This window comes from Scyliorhinus canicula, chromosome 2, assembly GCF_902713615.1.
Source record: "Scyliorhinus canicula chromosome 2, sScyCan1.1, whole genome shotgun sequence".
NCBI lineage: Eukaryota > Metazoa > Chordata > Chondrichthyes > Carcharhiniformes > Scyliorhinidae > Scyliorhinus > Scyliorhinus canicula.
Genome location: NC_052147.1, coordinates 232,947,095 through 232,967,338, shown reverse-complemented (window position 1 = coordinate 232,967,338; position 20,244 = coordinate 232,947,095). Strand labels below are relative to the sequence as shown.

The window sequence follows — 20,244 nt, the reverse complement described above, 5'->3', positions numbered from 1 at the left end:
AATAAAACCATACAGACATATAGACAAGATGGAAAAATGGGCAAATAATGGGGAGATATGGGTGACACTGTGGTTAGCACTGCTGCCTCACAGCTTCAGGGGACCCAGATTGAATTCTGGCCTTGGGTATCTGTCTGTGCGGAGCTTGCACCTTCTCCTCGTGTCTGGGTGCTCCTGTTTCCTCTCACAGTCCAAAGATGTGCAGCTTAGGTATGGTTATGGGGATAGGGCAGGGGAGTGCGCCTAGGTAGAGTGTTCTTTCAGTCGGTGCAGACTTGATGGGCCGAATGGCCTCCTTCTGCACTGTAGGTATTCTATGGTTCTAAAAGACCATGAGAGCGCCATTTGCAACAAAGGCATAAGAAAAAAATAAAAGCTACAGTCTCAACAGATATAAATGCAAGCAAAGCACGGTGGACCCACCAGTATCTGGGTAGAGAAGAGGACTGGATTAGCACCATTCATTGCTCTACCCTGACAAAGGGTCTATAACTCAGTGTCAAGCCACATCCCCCCCATCTGTCTTCCCCTCAATGCTCAAATAGTTTTGACTACTTTCTTACCCTAAACATAGAATTGCCCTCAGGGTGTGATGAGAAACACATTTGCATTAATATGATGCCATATTGGGGTATTGAAAAGATGGCAAAGTATAATGACTGTACCACTACAGGCTATGCTGTGTCATTACTAGCCGTAATTAAGTGAATAAATGAGTAATCTGGTTTTGAATGGCAATTTATTGAGCAGGAAATGTCAGCTTGGAAAAGAGTACATCTTGTTATTCAACTTTTCATGACCAAAGGATCTTTCGTTTGAACCTGAAACTATGATGGTGCAGTATTCCTTCAGCATTTCATTGGCATGCCAGCTTAGCATTTGTAATTGGGGTTGAGTTTGTAACTATAGCGAGGGGGTAAACACTGCCCATCGAACCAAGATGGTGTTTAAGTGATATTGTGGATTGCACAATTACTAATGCTAGACTGATATCCCAAATTTTTCACTTGGTGGCTTTTGGGACCAAGGAATAATTTTTGGAGACTTTATTCTTAAAATATTGGATTTGATTCAGGGCAGCACCGAGGGGCAGTGGTTAGCACTACTGCCTCACGGCGCCGAGGTCCCAGGTTCGATCCCGGCTCTGGGTCACTGTCCGTGTCGTGTTTGCACATTCTCCCCGTGTTTGCGTGGGTATCGTCCCCACATCCCAAAGATGTGCAGGGTAGGTGGATTGGCCACTCTAAATTGCCCCTTAATTGGAAAAAATGAATTGGGTACTCTAAATTTATAAATAAAAAAAAATGTTGGATTTGTTTCCGTGACAGTGTAAGGTTGTTTCTTTCGCCTTACAGAAGCTAGTTTAATTGTACTTTTTTGTCTGGATTTTGTGTTATATTTCATTGGTGGTTAAAACCTTAGTTTATTTCTAGGAACCATTTATCATCTTTTGAGTCTAATTGTGGTTTTCAGCAGCTTTGCTAAGCAGATGGATTCAGACATAATCTGAAGTGTTTCACTGCTGAAGCCTTGTATTTTCGATTTTAAATTCAGCCCTGTGGTGATATGCCTTTGCAGTTTTGTCATAGTTAGCGATACGACCTACAACCAGCAGGTGGCGATAGAGATCTACCATGTGACTCGAGATATCCGGCAATTGGTAGTAAGTCGTACTAGAGGACAGTCGGACTAGAAATAGCTCCAGGAAAATGGATTTATTTCATTGCGGTTTGTATCATAGTTCGTTAGTTCTCTTTCCATGTGTTCATCTTGTTAATAAAATTATCGTACTAGTCAAAAAACTAGATGTTTTGTGTGCATCTGTACTTCGGCGACAACACAGAACACAACAAGCTCTATTAAAATGTAAATCCTACAAGCAACCTTGAGATATAATGGCAGCCTTGCAATCACCCAAGAATATTTTTTTCAATGTTTTTATAAACTGAACTAAATTATAGGTGAATGGTTTAGCTATTTAGTTTGGCTGCTCTTCGTGCAGACTGAACAGTGATGGCATTTTTTCATTGATGAATTATGTTCAGACTAAAGGGTTAATGATTTTCAAACTTTGCAACTTTCCAAAAGCCACAACTGATGATCAGAAAATATAGCCAGTATATAGTATGATTTTATCCAGAGACGTGATAGTTTCAAAAAATAAATACATTTTTTAATCCTGTTTAAAATATCCCATTAATTTTCTCATAACTGTTTTATTGGGAGAGAGAAAATAGGATTGTCTTGGATTTCAAATTTAACAATACATTTCCTGGTGGTTATCTGCAAGATCATGTTTGTTTTTGGAATACTGACCCCGTTCGTCTAATGTTGAATATCCAGAGTAATTTTATTACTTGTACTATGCACTATTTCATCTAGTTGACTATTGTTGTGTTTTGTACTCTGGGATAACACAGGCTGCAACTCGATGCAGCTTTTACCAAAAGATACTCCAGACTTTGAAGTAAGTTCAATGTGATTTATTGAACCATCAGCACAGTTCTCTATGAGTTTGACTCTCCTGCAAATCTTGCTATAGTAACTCAGTCTAACTAACCAGTCTGCTCTAAGCCACATGGTGGGTGTGATGCTTCTGATCTGCTCCTGTCCTACTCTCTAAGTATCGCCTGTGGAAAGAGACCGAGCATGTGTGCCCTGTCCTTTTATATGGGTCGCCCCCTTGTGGTAGTGTCACCTCCTGGGTGTCTTGACTACCCATTGGTTGTGTCCTATTCTATCTGTTCATTAGCTGTATGTCTGCATGTCATGACGTCTCTGGTGCTCCCTCTAGTGTTTACTTAGTCGTAGTGTATTTACATTAACCCCTTGTGTATTTACAGTGATGCATATCACCACAACTATAATTGACTATAAGGATGGGAAATTTCTCCTGCTTGATAGATTTCTGTTTTTTCAAATGTGGAATTCTGACCTCCGCCTCTCTGTTGTTTATGGCGCGCTGGGCCTTGATCCCATGCTTTCAGCTGATTCCTGAAGTCCAGGCTGTCTAGTACGCAAACTGAACTCCAGAGTGGGAACCCCATTGTAACTTGCGGCAGAACCTGAAAACCATTTGCCGGCAGTCCGCTATGCACCAGACCAGACCTAGCTGCTGTCACTCATCCCACTGGGAGGGCACGCTCTGTTGCTGGTTGCCTGGTGGAGCTGCATGGTTTGGCAGGTGTAGGGGGAGGGACAACAGGGTCCAAGCCTTCGCAGGTTGTGGTGAATCTCAGCTGGTTTTCAGCCACACTGGGGTCTGTGGGATGGCAGGACAGCTCGCTGTTTGTGAAGGCTGCTGGACAGGCCAGGTGTGTGTGTGTGGACACAGGGTGGGTGTGAAGAGGGGTGTGTCTGTGTGGTGAAGGGAGAGGTGCTGATTACAATGTGAGTGGTGGGGGGTGGGGTGGGGGGGGGGGGGGGTGAAGGAGGGCTTCACTGAGTCTTCCATCACCAGGAAATATGGAGAGCTTGGCTGAATCCTACACGAGTACATAACATTAAGTGCAGATTTCCAGATTTATGCGATGTATTATATGTCGACGTATAATATGCAAACTTGTGACTATCTTTGGCCTGGAAACAGTGCAGCAAGAAAAAAATTGTAATTTCTTTAAAATCTCTGGTTTTAATTGGTTTAAGAATGTTTGAAAAGTACATTTAAGAGTCATCAATTATAAAGGGATCAATAGTAAATCACCCTCCGGCAGAGTTCAGTCTTTCTGTTTGACAGAAAAGGAGCACTTATTGTGTGAGCTGCCTAAAAAGGTGCAAATCCTGGAAAGCTGTGTGAATAGAGACATTAAAGAGCCGGGTGTTTTCCTGGAAGTGACTAAATTCTGAACTGGGGTGTTATTTGGTCGGTTGGTTGAAAAAGAACTCTGGGTCACTTCCGGTGGCGGCTATGAGGGAGTAAGTCACACATTTGGTGGCTCTCGTTCTGGTCTGACTTTAAGACCTTTTTCTCTGACTTTTTTTAACTTTTGAGCGCTGGAGTGAAAAACAATAGCACTCTAGATCTGAATCTTAAGGAGCAGAATGGAGCGAAAACAGGCGAACAAGAGGCTGAATAAAGGTGGTGTGGAAGCTCAAGTGGGAGGAAAGATGGCCGATGAACGGACCACGGAAAAGACGGTCCAGGCAGCACTGGACAACATGCTGCAGGTCATGAAAGAGAGCTTCGCAGCACTGAAGCGGGATAATCTGGAACCGCTCCAGCGACTTGACCAGAGGCTGGATGCTCAGGATAAGGAGGTCCAGGCACTGGAGAAGACAGTGGAAGAGCAGGCGGATTTCCAAACGGTAGTGGGTTGAATTAGTAAGTTGAAGGAGCAGCAATCAAGGCTGATGGACAAGCTGGAGGACCTGGAAAACAGGTCTCGCCAGCAGAATCTGAGAATCATTGGGCTCCCGGTGGGGGCCGAGGGAGTGGATGCCACGGCATATGTGGCAGACATGCTGCAGAAGCTGGTGGGGGATGATTTCTTCCCGCGTCCGTTGGAGCTGGACAGGGCACACAGAGTGCAGGCGAGGCAGCCACGAGGGTGGGGGCTGCCCCGGGCGATGGTGGTCAGGTTCCATAGGTTTGTGGACAAGGAGCGGGTTCTGCAGTGGGCCAAGAGCACGAGGAGCTGCTCATGGAACAACAGTGTCCTGCGCATCTACCAGGATCTGAGCCAGGAGGTGGCCAGAAGGAGGGCAGCCTACAGACAAATTAAAGAGATTCTGTTTAAAAAGGTCAAGTTTGGGCTACTTTTCCCGGCGCGGATTTGGGTCACATACAGGGAACAGCAACATTATTTTAATGACCCGGAGGAAGCGATGGACTTCGCTAAGGGGCATGGACTGGTGCCGAACTGAGGACCCATGGTCACAAGTTAGAGTGTACTAAGGGATGTCTGCAGTTGTTCACAGATTGCCCTTCGTGTCAGCGATGTCGTTCGGCATGCTCTTTTACTTAAAATTGGGGGTGTTCTTGTGTTTGTGTTTGCCTGTTTGAAAGTTTTTAAAATTAAAGCCAAAGTGATAGTTAAAGTTTACGTTGTTGGGTGCTGGGGGGCTGTTCGGGTCCTCTTTGCTTTTTTCTTCTTCTGGGAATGTTGCTTTGTTCTTTGTTTGTTTTCTCTCTGTCTCGGTCCCAGAGCGATTGCTCGAACAGGGTTGTTCTGGGGAGGTGGTGTTGATGGGCGGGGGGGGAGGGGAGCAGGGGGACAATAGGTGTGAGACATGGTGGCGTCGGAGTTGAGAGCCACCAGGCTAGCTGCTTTGAGCTAGTCAACGGGAGCGAGGTGGGGGGTGTGTATACAGCCAGTATATGGCAGGGGTTAGGTTACAAGGGGTTGTGGCTGGGGGGGGGGGGGGGGGGGGTGGGGGGATGATCTGCTGATGAGGGAGGGAACTCAAACCAGGTAACAGGGAAGGGGTCGGGGGTGGGAGCTGCCAAGAGGCGGACGAGGGGAGGCGTGGCACATGGGCAGGGTGTGGGCCCAAGAAGGGGGATGGCTGATCTGCATTGGGGGGGGGGGGGGGGGGGGGGGGGCAGGGTGCCGGGCCCTCCACCCTCCAACCAGGCTGCCCTCCAACCAGGCTGCCCTCCAACCAGGCCGCTCACCTGGAATGTTAGAGGATTAAACGGGCTGGTCAAGAGGACACGTCTGTTTGCGCACTTACGGGCTCTGAAGGCGGATGTAATCTTACTGCAGGAGACACATTTGAAAGATTACGGAAGGGCTGGGTTAGCCAGGTCTTCCATTCGGGGCTTGACGCTAAGACCAGAGGGGTCGTGATCATGATTAACAAACGGGTTAAGTTTGAGGCGGACAGCACAGTTGTGGATGGGCGTGGTAGATTTCTCATGGTCTGGGGCAAGCTTGAGGGGGTGAAGGTGGTCCTAGTGAATGTTTACGTTCCAATCTGGGATGATGTAGATTTCATCAAAAGGCTGCTGGGGAAAATCCCTGACTTGGATTCGCACAAGTTGATTACGGGTGGGGACTTTAATACAGTTCTCGATCCCGACCTGGACCGGTCGTGCTCCAGAACGGGCAGGGTCCCGGCAATGGCAAGAGAACTGAGAGGGTTCATGGAACAAATGGGGGTTGGGGGGGGGGGGGGGGTTTATTCTCGTATTGACTTCTTTATTATGAGTAGGGACTTTTTGGAGGGGGTGAGGGATACTGAATACTCGGCGATCACTATTTCGGATCATGCTTCACATTGGGTCGACCTGCTGGTCTGCAAAGAAAGGTACCAGCGCCCACAATGGAGGTTAGAGGTGGGATTGTTGGCAGAGGAGAGGGTGCGTGAGAGAGTCGGGAAATGCATGCAGGACTACCTGCAGGTCAACGATACAGGGGAAGTCTCAGCAGCGGTGCTCTGGGAGGCGCTGAAGGCGGTGGTGAGAGGGGAACTGATCTCAATCCGAGCCCATAGGGACAGAAAGGATAGGGCAGAGATGGACAGACTGGTGCGGGAGATGACCCGGACGGATAGGGAATATGCGGACTCCCCGAGGGCAGAGCTACTTCGGGAACGATGGAGACTGCAGGCGGAGCTGGGAGCGCTATCCACTGGGAAGGCAGTTGAGCAACTCAAAGGCCAGGGGCGCGGTATATGAGTATGGGGAGAAAGCCAGCAGAATGCTTGCACAGCAACTTAGGAAGAGGGAGGCGGCCCAGGGAGATAGGGACGGTAGTGGACGGGGCAGGGAACCGGGTGGGAGACCCGGCAGGACTGAACAGGGTATTCATGGACTTTTACAGTAAGCTGTATACCTCGGAACCCCCCCACGGGGCCGGAGGGGAGGTGGCGCTTCTTAGATGGGCTGACCTTCCAAAAGGTGGGCAAGGGGATGGCAGAGGGGCTGGGGGCACCGATTAGAGCTGAAGAAGTAATGGGGGGCCTGAAGGCCATGCAGTCGGGTAAAGCCCCAGGGCCGGATGGGTATTCAGTGGAGTTCTACAAAAAGTTTGCGGGTATACTGGGGCCGGTGCTGGTTAGGGTGTTTAACGAGGCGAGGGACAATGGGGTGTTACCCCCGACGATGTCGCAAGCCAACATCGCGCTGATATTAAAACGGGATATGGATCCTGAGGTCTGTGGGTCCTATAGGCCAATCTTCCTGATTAATGTAGACGCTAAACTGCTGGCCAAGATCCGGCCGTCCAGAATCGAAGACTGCGTACCGGACGTGATTGTGGAGGACCAAACTGGCTTTGTTAAGGGCAGGCAGCTGGTAGCCAATCTAAGAAGGCTACTCAATGTGATTATGATGCCCCCGGAGGGCAGAGAGGTGGAGGTAGTGGTGGCAATAGATGCCGAAAAGGCCTTTGTCCCAGTGGAGTAAGACTATTTATGGGAGGTGCTGGGACGGTTTGGGTTTGGAGAAGGCTTTGTGGACTGGGTTAAACTGCTATATCAGGCCCCGGAGGCTAGTGTATGGACGAACAGGACGACATCTGAGTATTTTAGACTACACCACGGGACAAGACAGGGATGCCCCCTCTCTCCACTGCTGTTTGCGTTGGCCATAGAACCGCTGGCAATTGCTCTGAGAGCGGCGAGGGGATGGAAAGGAATGGTCGGGGGGGGGGGGGGGGGGGGGAGGGGGGGGGGGGGGATAGAACACAAGGTCTCGCTCTACGCGGATGACCTGCTTTTGTATGTGTCAGATCCAGCGGCAGGGATGGACGGGATTATGGAAATCCTAGGGGAGTTTGGCCGGTTTTCGGGCTACAAGTTGAACATGGCAAAAAGCGAGATGTTCGTGGTGCAGGCGAGGGGTCAGGAGAATAGGCTGAGGGAGCTACAATTTTGGCTGGTTGGGGAAAGTTTTAGGTATCTGGGGATACAAGTGGCGCTCGACTGGGGTAAGATGCATAAGTTGAACTAGTCCAGGCTGGTAGAGCAAATGAGGAGCGAGTTTCGGAGGTGGGATGCACTCCCACTGTCACTAGCGGGGAGAGTACAGACTGTGAAGATGATGATCCTCCCGATATTCCTGTTTATTTTTCAGTGTCTCCCTATTTTCAATCCGCGGTCCTTCTTTAAAAGAATGAATAAAATCATCCTGGCATTTGTTTGGGCGGGGAGGTCCCCACGGGTAAAGAGGGGGATGCTGGAACGGAACCGTAGCAAGGGGGGCTGGCGTTGCCGAACCTCAACAACTACTACTGGGAGGCTAACATAGCCATGATAAGGAAATGGATGGCGGGTACGGGGTCGGTTTGGGAGCGGGTGGAGGCTGCTTCGTGCAGGGGCACCAGCTTGGCAGCCCTGGTCATGGCTCCCCTGCCGCTCCCGCCGGCCAGGTACTCCAAAAGCTCTATAGTGGGGGCGGCTTTGTGGATTGGGACCAATGGAGGAAGCATGCGGGGGACGTGGGAGTGTTGGTCTGGTCCCCAATATGTGACAACCACTGATTTGTCCCGGGGAAGATGGATGGCGGGTTTCGAGCGTGGCAGAGGGCGGGGGTGGGAAGGATGGGCGACTTGTTCCTGGAAGGGAGCTTTGCGAACATGAGGGCGCTGGAGGAGAATTTCGGGCTGGCGAGGGGGAATGACTTTCGGTACTTGCAGGTGCGGGATTTCGTACGTAGACAGGTCCCGTCCTTTCCACGCCTTCCACCAAGGGGGATCCAGGACAGGGTAATTTCCAGGGGTGAGGTAGGAGAGGGGAGAGTCTCGGATATTTATAAGGAGCTGATGGGAGCGGAGGACACATGGACCGAGGAACTGAAACTTTAAGTGGGAGGAGGAGCTTGGTGGGGAGTTGGAGGGAGGCGTGTGGGCAGACGCTCTGAGGAGGGTAAATGGAACCGCAACATGTGCCAGACTCGGCCTGATTCAGTTCAAGGTGGTTCACCGGGCCCACATGACGGTGGCCCGGATGAGCAAATTCTTTGGGCTGGAGGACAAGTGTGCTAGATGTGGGGGAGGACCAGCGTACCATGTCCACATGTTCTGGGCGTGTCCAAAACTCGGGGGATACTGGCAGGGATTTGTGGACTTCATATCCGGGGTACTGAAAACAAGGGTGGCGATGAGTCCAGAGGTGGCGATTTTTGGGGTGTCAGAAGACCCGGGGGTACAGGAGGGGATAGAGGCCGACGTTGTGGCCTTTGCTTCCCTGATAGCCCGGTGACGAATACTGTTGGCCTGGAGGGACTCAAAGCCCCCAAGGACCAAAGTATGGCTGTCGGACATGGCAAGCTTTCTCGGCTTGGAAAAAAATCAAGTTCGCCTTACGAGGATCACTATTGGGGTTCGCCCGGAGGTGGCAACCATTCATCGACTTCTTCGCAGGGAACTAATCGTCAGCGGGGGGGGGGGGGGGGTAGAATAGTGTAGAGTAGGGGGGAAGAATAGGCGGGTCTATCTGCGAGAGTGGTGCTGTTATTTGCACTATTTTTTTGTAATTGGTATCTGCGCACTAATGTATATTGTTACTGTTTACAATGCCAAAAATACCTCAATAAAATTGCCTGTTAAAAGAAAAAGAACTCTGGGAAGCTAAGTCATCAGGGCTGTGACCCGAGAGAAAGAGAAGGTTCTAAAGTGCGCCTTGCTGATGATAAATGTACTCATGAAACTGAGGGATGAAAATTTTGTTGGATAGGACATCTGACCTACCCTGCAAAAATAAAGAGCAGCAGATTGTAGAACTGTAGCTACGTGGTGCTACATGACTGCGGGAAGTGATGCAGGTGCTAGTGGCTGTGTAAAAAGACATGTCTTTGTTGTACCCTGTATTGACTATTTGAAATGAAATTAACTTTTTATTTGAAGTACCATTTTTCTATTAATTTCTATTAATTTATGTTGATTCTGATTTGTGTTAAAGTAAATGTCGCAAAAAGCGAAATCTTGTTGGTTATTTTTTCATTTGGGAGCCAGTCAGTAAGTTTGGTTTACAGTTTTAACCCAAGGGGATTGTAACTAATAATATGGCAACTTTACTATGATGCTTTGAATTTGCTGATGTCGGGGTCACGGTAATTTTCAAAGTACTTTTTATAACGGTAGCACAGTGGTTAGCATTGTTGCTTCACAGCTCTGGGGTCCCAGGTTCGATTCTGTCTGTACGGAGTTTTCACCTTCTCCCTGTGGCTGCGTGGGTTTCCTCCGGGTGCTCCGGTTTCCTCCCACAAGTCCCGAAAGACATGGTGTTAGGTGATTTGGACATTCTGAATTCTTCCTCAGTGTACCCGAACAGGCGCTGGAATGTGGCGACTAGGGGCTTTTCACAGTAACTTCATTGCATTGTTAATGTAAGCCTACTTGTGACAATAAAGATGATTATTTATTATATAAATCCCTTTATGGGACAGGACTGGCTAGGCTGGCATTTGCTCAATCGTAATTCCCCTTGAGTTGGTGGTCATGAGTTAAAAGGGGTCAGAATGAAAAATAATTGGTGAAGCACAGCTTCATTTCACATGTTCATAATCCAGAAAAGTCATGCTGTTAGTTTGAACGTCATTGTATTGCCTGTGCAAACTGTATTGAATGCAGAAATCACTTTGGTGATTATATATAAATACATTAATTGGTCTACAGTCTTGATGATAATAGAAGGTAAACAAAGGGAAAGCTAATGTTTTTTTCCCCACTTGAAGTCTAATAATTCTGCCTGTTTCAAGTGGTCTAAAAGCATTTGCATCTTACTGCAAGCCAAAAAAACTGCTATAAACCCACTAACCTTCAGACCATTTTGTCTTTGATCAGTCACTCTCACCCCTGCTATAAACTAAAAGAAAATATTTTTTGTTAGCTGTAATAACTGAAAGTACTTTTGTAGGAAAAACAATCTTGTTTAAGAGAATACGGAGAGCAGCCTCTTGAGCTGGCTCCAGCATTCAGTTGGATGATAAATGATCTTCACCGCTACTTTTCCTGCCGTTGTTCCATATCAAGATATCTTTACCCACCACAGCCCTTGGAGAAGACAATTCCAAATCTCTGTCGGAAAAAAAATGTTCTTGATTTTCTCCATCAGAGGAAACAGTAACTTCCTATCAAATCCCCCTAGCATTTCAAACATCTTAATCAGATCTGACCACGATCTCAAACGAACACAAACCAAATTTATGCACTCTTATTTATTGGTTCGTACGATGTGGGGCATTTTATTGGCAATTGCTACTTGCTTCGAAACTGGCTTTTCGAACCGCTGAGGTCCTTATAGTGATGTACATTCTCAGTAGTGTTAAGGAGGCAGCTCTAGGATTTTGATTCGGTGGCGACAAAGTTACAGCAATGTATTTCCAGGTGATGATGGCGTGTTACTTGGAGAGGAATTTGCAGTCGGTGATGATCCTATTGGTCTGCTGTCCTTGTTCTTCTAGGTAGTAGAGTTTGCAGACTTGGAAGGTGCTGTTGGAGAAGATTTGGCAAGTCATGTAGATTTGTGCACACTGCAGCAACGTGAAGGAAGTGAATGTTTGTTGGATGGAATGTCAATCATTTGGGCTTCATGTTTCTGGTTGCTGTCGAATGTGGTTGGAGCTGGGGATGGGAGTGGGCTAGGGAAAGGCCATGGTCAAAGGACTCATTTGCAGGATTATGGGTAAAAAGTGGGGTTCTGTGAGATTAAATTGGATCTTTCAAAGGGGTGGCACAGACTCGATGGCTGAATGATCTCCTCCTGTGTTGTAAGCTCCATGTGTCCATGGAGCTGCATTCATCCAGACAAGTGGAGAGTACTCTATCACATTCCTGATTTCTGCCTTTCAGAAGGTGGAAATACGTGGGGAGGTTAGGAGCTGAGTTAGGAGCTGTAACATGTCCAGCCTTTGGCCTGTTTTTGTAGCCACAGAATTTATACATTTGGCCCAGATAGGTATTCTAGTCAATGGTAATGAAATGAAATGAAATGAAAATCGCTTATTGGTACGAGTAGGCTTCAAATGAAGTTACTGTGAAAAGCCCCTAGTCGCCACATTCTGGCACCTGTTCGGGGAGGCTGTTACGGCAATCGAACCGTGCTGCTGGCCTGCCTTGGTCTGCTTTCAAAGCCAGCGATTTAGCCCTGTGCTAAACAGCCCCTGGCCATCCCCAAGGTGTTAATTTTACGGGAATGTATTAATGTTGAACATCAAGAGGAGGTGGCTGCATACTCTTGTTGGAGATGCAGCAACTACTCATATAGAAGCTGAGCAATTGAAATCAGGGATGTTCATGAAGCCAGAATGGGAGAAGGGCAAATTTCTCTGTGGTTTGTGGGGCTTTCAGAGTTCTGCTGAAAGATGACCACCCCCTTTCTCTGTAAACAGATGCTGCCAGACCTGCTGAGTATTTCCATAATTTTCTGTTTTTGTTACATCCCCATTTGTTCCCCCACAGGGGCTCTGAACCCTCCTCCCATACATGATGATTCTTGGCTAGCTGTCATCCCTGTTCTCACTATTCTCACTATTACTGAGCCTGTGTTGCAGTGTGAATGATATTCCTCACTCCCAAGCAGAGAATGTTTCTGATCTGCTAAATTTGGCCTTGCAGCCCATCATCCGACCGCCAGGTTAGGGTTTGGAAATCGGAGCAATGTTTCAATGGGAAAAGATAATTGTTGATCTCATGGAAACTGACTGATACAAAATTTGAAGAATATCCTTGCCCCTGCACTGAACAAGTAATTACACTTGGGCTTAATGTAGACTATAACCTTGACGCTCTTTTCTCTACGAGTTGGAAACCAGACTATTCCAAGCTTGTTCAGTGTGTCTCAGTCTAGCCGAGCATGTACCCTCTTCAATACTGAGACAGTATGCAAGCCACATTCCCTAGTCCCTCACTTTTTCACTTGCCCCACCCAAATCCGCTCCCCTCCCTTCACCCCATCCATCCTTTTTAAGAACTACAAACAAACTTAAGTTCCCTGTTTAATACAAATTCCTGATTGGTCCCGTATTGAAATTATTATTTTCAAAGACAGGAAAATAACCGGTCAGCTGTGTTAATTTCCTTCCTGAGGAAGGAGCGGTGCTCCGAAAGCTCGTGTTTGAAACAAATCTGTTGGACTTTAACCTGGTGTTGTAAGACTTCTTACTGTGCTCACCCCAGTCCAACGCCGGCATCTCCACATCTTAATTTGCTTCAGTTGTGGAATGTGTGCTTCCAGTTAATGAATTACTGTCAACACAGCTGGGCTGGTTGGTTTGTTCACAGGGCCGGTGCTAGGAATTGCGGGCCCAATTAGAAAAGTGATGGCGGGGCCCCTACTCTACAAAAGTAAAAATTTATGTATGTTTATATTTCGTGTAGTATGCTCGTCTTTAACCAAAAAAAAACATTAAATGCTTGATATACTAAAATTTTGAAACTTACTTATCCGGGCGGAAGGATTTGGCGGCGCAGGGCTGAAGGATTTGTCGACGGTAATGCGGTGCGTTCCCCAAAAGTAAAAACTACCCTATAGTTCCTCTTAGAATACAGAAAAGGCTTCAAACGGTAACTCTGTCGCCGCTGGCGTGGGGCCTCCTTAAGGTGTGGGGCCCAATTTGATTAAATTGGTCAAATAGGCTTAAAACCGGCCCTGTTTGTTCACTGGTGACAACTTTACATTTGAAAAATATATTTTTTTCTACACTGTCTGCATTTCATGGCATCGCTTCACCCATTGCCCAACATGGTCGGCACGGTCACACAGTGGTTATCACTGCTGCTTCGCAGCTCCAGGGTCCCAGGTTCCATTCCCGGCTTGGGTCACTCTGCACGTTCTCCCCGAATCTGCGTGGGTTTCCTATGGGTGCTCCAGTTTCCTCTCACAGCGACGTGCAGGTTTCGGTGGATTGGCCATGCTAAATTACCCTTAGCGTCCAAAAAAGGTTAGGTAGGGTTACTGGGTAATGGGGATATGGTGGAGGTGTGGGCTTAGGTAGGGTACTCTTTCCAAGGGCCGCTGCAGAACCGATGGACCGAATGGCCTCCTTCTGCACTGTAAATTCTATGATAACAGTGTAGCAACTTCCCTCACTAACTGGCCTCACTGCAGTTTTCTTTCCTCAAACTCCTAAACCCTTCTAACCCTACTTCACCCATTCCCCTACCTCCCCATGTTAGTCTCAATAAGAACTAGAAGTCTTGACTTCAACTCCAATTTTACTGCTCCTCCAACTCCACAGTGCCACATTATATATATTATATATGTGTGTGCAGTCTATCAAACAGTAAGTGTGGTCTATTAAACAATTAAGGCTCCAATTCTCACTTAAGCACTCGGGAACATTAACTCTTTCCTAACAGAAATATTTCTCTTAAGAGAAAAAATCTTTAAGTTTGACATAAATTACCGTAACACAATATATATTTTCTTTTCCACAATAAATGCACCCTATTCCCCCTGAAAAATTTTCCCCCATCCATTCTCTTCTCATAGGAAAAGACGCTCCTCTTTTTAACAATTTCCAATAACTTCTTCGAGCTAGGCCCTTTTTCGTCAATCAGATAATTGATAACTACCATGAACCCACTTGATCTTGTCAATCTTCCTGTTCTCTAGCATATGTTTTAGGATCGCTATGTCAATTTGTAGTCTATTTTCATTGTCACTTTTTGTAGAGTGGATATTTTCCCAAAGGGACTTATTGCCTATGTGACACACTGTAGGTACTATTCCCAAATGCCCTGTTCCATTCAAAATTTCAGCCAGGATCCTGGATGTAAAAAGTTCCAAATGTACCTCTATTAGGGCAGTGTTTTTCAAACTTTTTTTTTAACCCGGGACCCACTTTTACAAATTGGACAACCTTCACAACACACCATTTTCACTTACCTTTAATTGCTTGTTCCTCCCAATCTCACTTGCTTTGTCATTCAATGCTACATTTCTGCTAATGACTTCAGCTGATGATTTGAATTCTCGCTGCATCCCTTGGAAAAAAAACAAGAGGTTTATCCACAAACTCGCCACTCTTAGTCATCAAATACCTTTGAAGTTTTTAGGGTTTTAAACGCTCCTTTGCCAGTGCTTCCCTGCATATAACACACATGGGCTTTGCATCCTGATTTGCATTGGCACAATTAGCGCCATACCTCAAGAAATCATCATTATACTGCTTTGTTCCCGATTTCAGTTTTTTTTCTCAGTTGGCTGTTCACCAGATGCCCTGGAGTCTGCACGAAGCTAACACGTGCACTGCTCTGTCCTGCTGTGGACTTTTCTGAGCAGCTCTCTCCAGCTGATTCACTTGTGAGTTCCAGGCAAGGAGATATACTACCTGTTTGTGTTTCTGGCCCTTTCTTCCTTATCACAAAACGATCCATCTTCAGTTCTTCACAGTCCTGTTGCCTTGCTTGCTCGCAGCTAGAAAATGGAGGAATCTCTCCTCTGATTTCGCACCAAAAGCACAGACGTACAGGGCGTGGGCCATCAGTGTACACGCTGGGCACGTGACCTGTTCTTTGCCGTTGCTTTGGCTGGAAGACTGCATTGTTCCATTTAAAAGCCAGTCAGGGCAAGCATTCTCAATTTAAAAGCTGGTTGCGGCTGTTGGGCACCTGTCCGTGATGGGAAATATTGCTGGATTGCTACGACTGATCGCTCCACGACACCCGCCCATGACCCACCCACGGTTTGTGACCAGCACTTTGAAAAACCCTGCATTAGGGCCGGTCTCTGCCAATATACTTTTTTTGCCACTCTTCGTATCGTTTTACGAGACCATGCCAGAGGGCGACATTTAGCTTCCTCCCAAATTATAAATCCTCCCGCATTCGAAAAGCCACCCATCGATTAGCATAAGATGCGTCATTTTCAATTGTCTAATATCACTTAAAGATGGGAATTTCAAATTACAGTTCTCCAACTTTAGTTTTGCCAATTTTCCGTTTGCTTGAACAATTTCTTCAACTTTACAATCATTCATTTTAGTTGCGATGTTTTAGAACTGAGCAGCTAACCGATTCAGCTGCCCACTTAAAATTTGATAGTTCCTATTTTTCCATTTCAGAAGCCATCGGATCCTTTTATGAGACCTAACCATGAGTAATTGCTATGGGGTTAACATTCTCAAGTAAGACTGCTGATGCAGAGTGACATGTGAACCACTCTGCCTGATTTCTAACCCAATGTATTTAAGTGCACCAGAGGCCTGACTTCCAATCTTGAACTCTATTCTAAACCTGTTAATAAGTGTTTTCAAATTCTCTACTACTACTCCACAAAAAATTATCGACATGCAACATGAACGACCCTTCCTCCTTTATCTTCCTTACTAGAAAGAAGTGAGCCCAGCTGTAGTAGCGCTTTACAAATCTAATGGGCGGCACGGTAGCACAGTGGTTAGCACTGTTGCTTCACAGCGCTAGGGTCCCAGGTTCGATTCCCTGCTTGGGTCACTGTCTATGCGGAGTCTGCACGTTCTCCCCATGTCTGCATGGGTTTCCTCCCGAGTGCTCCGGTTTCCTCCCACAATTCCCAAAAGACGTGCTGTTAGGTGAATTGGATATTCTGAATTCTTCCTCTGTGTACCCGAACAGGCGCCAGAATGTGGCAACTAGGGGCTTTTCACAGCAACTTAATTGCAGTGTTAATGTACGCCTACTTGTGACAATAATAAAGATTATTATTATTATTTGCAGGCATGATCCAGTTTGTTCTTCATATTCTTTATGCGTATGATTTGGAGCGTAATAGCCTCAACTATTTGCAATCTGTATTAATGACGCGGATGAAAGGACCGACTGTATTGTCGCCAGATTTGCTGACAGTACAAAGATAAGAAGGAAAGCAAGTTTTGAGGAGTATATAAAGAGTCTGCAAAGAGGAATATAGATAGGTGAAGGGGTGGCACGGATGCACAGTGGTCCTGGGTTCAATTCCGGCCTCAGCTGACTGTCCGTGTGGAGTTTGCACTTTCTCCCTGTGTCTGCGTGGGTTTCCTCCGGATGCTCCGTTTCCTCCCACAGTCCAAAGGTGTGCAGGTTAAGTGGATTGGCCATGATAAATTGCCCTTAGTGTCCAAAAGGTTAGGTCGGGTTACGGGGATAGGGTGGGGTCATGAGCTTCAGCAGGGAGTTCTTTCCAAAGGCCGGTACAGACTCGATGGGACGAATGGCCTCTTGCACTGTAAATTCTATAAGCCTGAAAGCTTCCCTCCATGATGTTAATAAAATATCGCAGGGTTTGCTTTCAACTGAAGACAGCCCAACTTTACCATACCGACCTCACTGAGAAATACCAAACTCTGGCGGCATCACTTAACCAGTATATGCATTTATTTAACTTCCAGAGCACCTTCTCTGTGTTTGGTGCCTTTCTCGGAGGACAAAAAAAAATAATCTTTGAAGCTGATGTCTCTGTAAGAAAGCAGCTTTATTGATATGCATTCCCAAGCATTTGTGGTTAACAGAGCCAAGAAGATCTCCAAAATAACCTTTCCTGCCATAGATGAATCATCTTGGCCACCCCTTCAAAACCTGGTGCCACCTGCCTTATAAGTTCCATCAGGAAGCACCATTTGTGTGCTTATCCGTCTGTGAGCTGAAACTCATTGTCCCTTATCCTGGACCTTCGTGTACATACCAAATTCTTTTCAACTTTGCAGTTCTTACTGTTTTGCATCTTTTATTAATTTATTATCTAATTTGTTGGAAGCCATTAAGCTTCTCGATCACATGGGTTTCTGCTCCCTGTAGCATTCCTAGTCTGTACCATATTTCTTGACCTTGTTAAGCTGTGCCCTCTATTCTGCCTTTGTATTTCATTCCGGACTGTTACTGCTTGATCTCCCCCTCCTATTATGAGATGTTCTTTCAATGGTCGTTAATCTCTTCCTATGGGTATGTTCGCTACTGTCCGAACTGACACTACGTTTCTGTGCTCTCCATTATTGTACTTCATGTTCCTAATCCATGGTCCTAACCTCTTTCCATTTATCTCGTACATTCAACCAGTTTTTATATTTTCCAGTGACCTTATCCGTTCTACCAGCGATAGTTGCATCCTTCCACTGACTGGCCCTTTCTGGCAAGTATGTCACTTTGGTGCTGACTTGTAGCAGTTGTCCTTTAGGACAGATTGCCTCATCTGGTTCATCAGAGTTACCAGTGAGTTTCTTTAGATACCCTGTCAATTTCTGCGATCTGATCCTCATAATTCTAACCTACATGTATGAGAAGTCCCTGGTTCCTCAGCACGTTCAATAACCCCTTTTGATTCTGCAAACTTGTATTCTGTACCCACTAATCGTGACGAGTGTACCCAAACAGACTGGCTTCCGTGCTGCGACGTGATTGTTTACCACCTGTACCTATAACCTTTCCTGGACCTCTCCACTCATTAAATCCGTCTCTTTTATAGTATGCCATATCTCCCTTCTGAAAATAATTTCCATGGCTGCACATTGTGCCTCAAAGCTCTCCGAATTCTTTCTGAGATTTCTGCTTGCAGGCTCTTCTGCCTGCGTCAGTGCATTCAAATGCTCAGGAAAGGTAGATCTAATTGTAGGCCCCTCCCAAGCTGGAGGATGATCATTCATGACTGAAGGCATTTTGGGATTTTTACCAAATGCCAATGGATATGGGCTGTATCCCGCTACCATCTTCAGTAAATTATTTGCATGGACGGCCCATGCTAGAGCCAAAGTTAATTTACAATCTGGCCTATCTGCCAACATTTGATGATGCTTTTCATCTATCACAGCATGATTTCTCTCACATACTCCATACTAAATGGGCTTTCTGCAGCTGTTTCATAATGATTATGTTCATGTTCTCGCACATACTCATTATGGGTTGCGATGGTGTTCTATATTTCTTACAACTATCACATCTGTCGCTTATCTGTTCTTTAAGTTTATTTTAAAACCGACTTCGGCAAGCTCAATTTGGCCATCTTTTGGGCGTGCTTCTGACTCCGAATCCTCAGGCGAGGCGTGAAGGCTGCTGGGAAACCCACGGGAGGCCTCACCCAGCTTCCACCAGCCGCACCACGCTCGAGTGAGAGTGCAACGCGGATGGTGGATCGCGCCCCGAGTCTTGACTTCTTCAACACCAATATTGTTGTGTTCAACAATCACTTCTGCACCTTATTATTTTTTTCCAATTAAGGGGCAATTTAGTGTGGCCAATCCACCGAACCTGCACATCTTTGGGTTGTGGGGGTGAGGCCCACACAGACTTGGGGAGAATGTGCAAACTCCACAGGACAGTGACCCAGGGCCAGGATTGAATCCGGGTCCTTGGTGCTGTGAGGTTGCAGTGTTAGCCACTTCGCCACTATGCCACCCTAGCATTTTGTTTTTATTTCAGGGTTCCAGCATCTGCATTATTTGCTTTTCTATTCTTAACTGCTTGATGATCAGCTTTATGGTGCAAATAAAATCATCTGAATGTTTTAAATGTTACTTTTGAATAAAATGAAATGGCACAACTTGCTAACGTTAGATTCCTATGTTGCCCACACAGGCAGTACTGACTTAATGCTCTGACCCTCGTTCTGAGTGACAATGGAGGAAAGCTTGCAATGCATCAAAATGGTAGGCATTTTCCCATTTTATTAATATACAAAGCAAAATAGAAATATTTTATAAGAATTGGAACAGTGAAAGAGTACATTTCATATGTTTTCTATGCCATTTCTGAATTACAGATTATTTTACAGCAGAAATGTGAATGTTTTCAAATGCTAACCTCATACGTTTTAGTTGCCTTTTCCTGTACATTTCTCTACTTCGCCTCCCCCGAAATGTCAACTCCTGCTCTTTCACCGGCTTGTGGCATCCTTGGCTACTTCGCTCAAGTGCCACATGGGGCTGTTTAGCACAGGGCTAAATCGCTGGCTTTGAAAGCAGACCAAGCGGGCCAGCAGCACGGTTCAATTCCCGTACCGGCCTCCCCGAACAGACGCCGGAATGTGGCGACTAGGGGCTTTTCACAGTAACTTCATTGAAGCCTACTTGTGACAATAAGTGATTTTCATTTTCATTCACATGTGAGACTGGATGGCGAATGTCAACTGGCTGTTTTGTCATAAAGCTTGTTATAAATGCTTTAAAAACCAGCTAACATCTACCGGGCTTACTACTGGAAAACTATCTTTACTGTAGTGATGGAGTAGATTAGGGAGTAGATGTGAAGGTGGGATGGAGTGGCCTGGAGGAGAGGGCTTCCTGGGGATAAGAAGGAGGTACAAGGATAGGCTGGTTATAGGAAGAAAAGTGGACAGTCGGAGGTTTGGAGCCAATACCTAGAAATGACGGGAGACGGAGTCAATTGGCTAGAGATCCGGGATCGGCAAAATGTG

The 20,244-nt window shown here is 46.4% G+C and overlaps 1 protein-coding gene across 3 annotated transcripts in view; it reads left to right on the top strand.

The window, feature by feature from the left end:
- The window catches only part of znf148 (zinc finger protein 148), a 77,265-nt gene that overhangs the window by 13,577 nt on the left and 43,444 nt on the right, over positions 1–20,244 (top strand). For all 3 annotated transcript variants that reach the window (XM_038789781.1, XM_038789783.1, XM_038789782.1), the window contains one exon: positions 19,407–19,477. The gene's annotated coding sequence lies outside the window, so the exon portion shown is untranslated. The remainder of the gene's footprint in view (positions 1–19,406; positions 19,478–20,244) is intronic.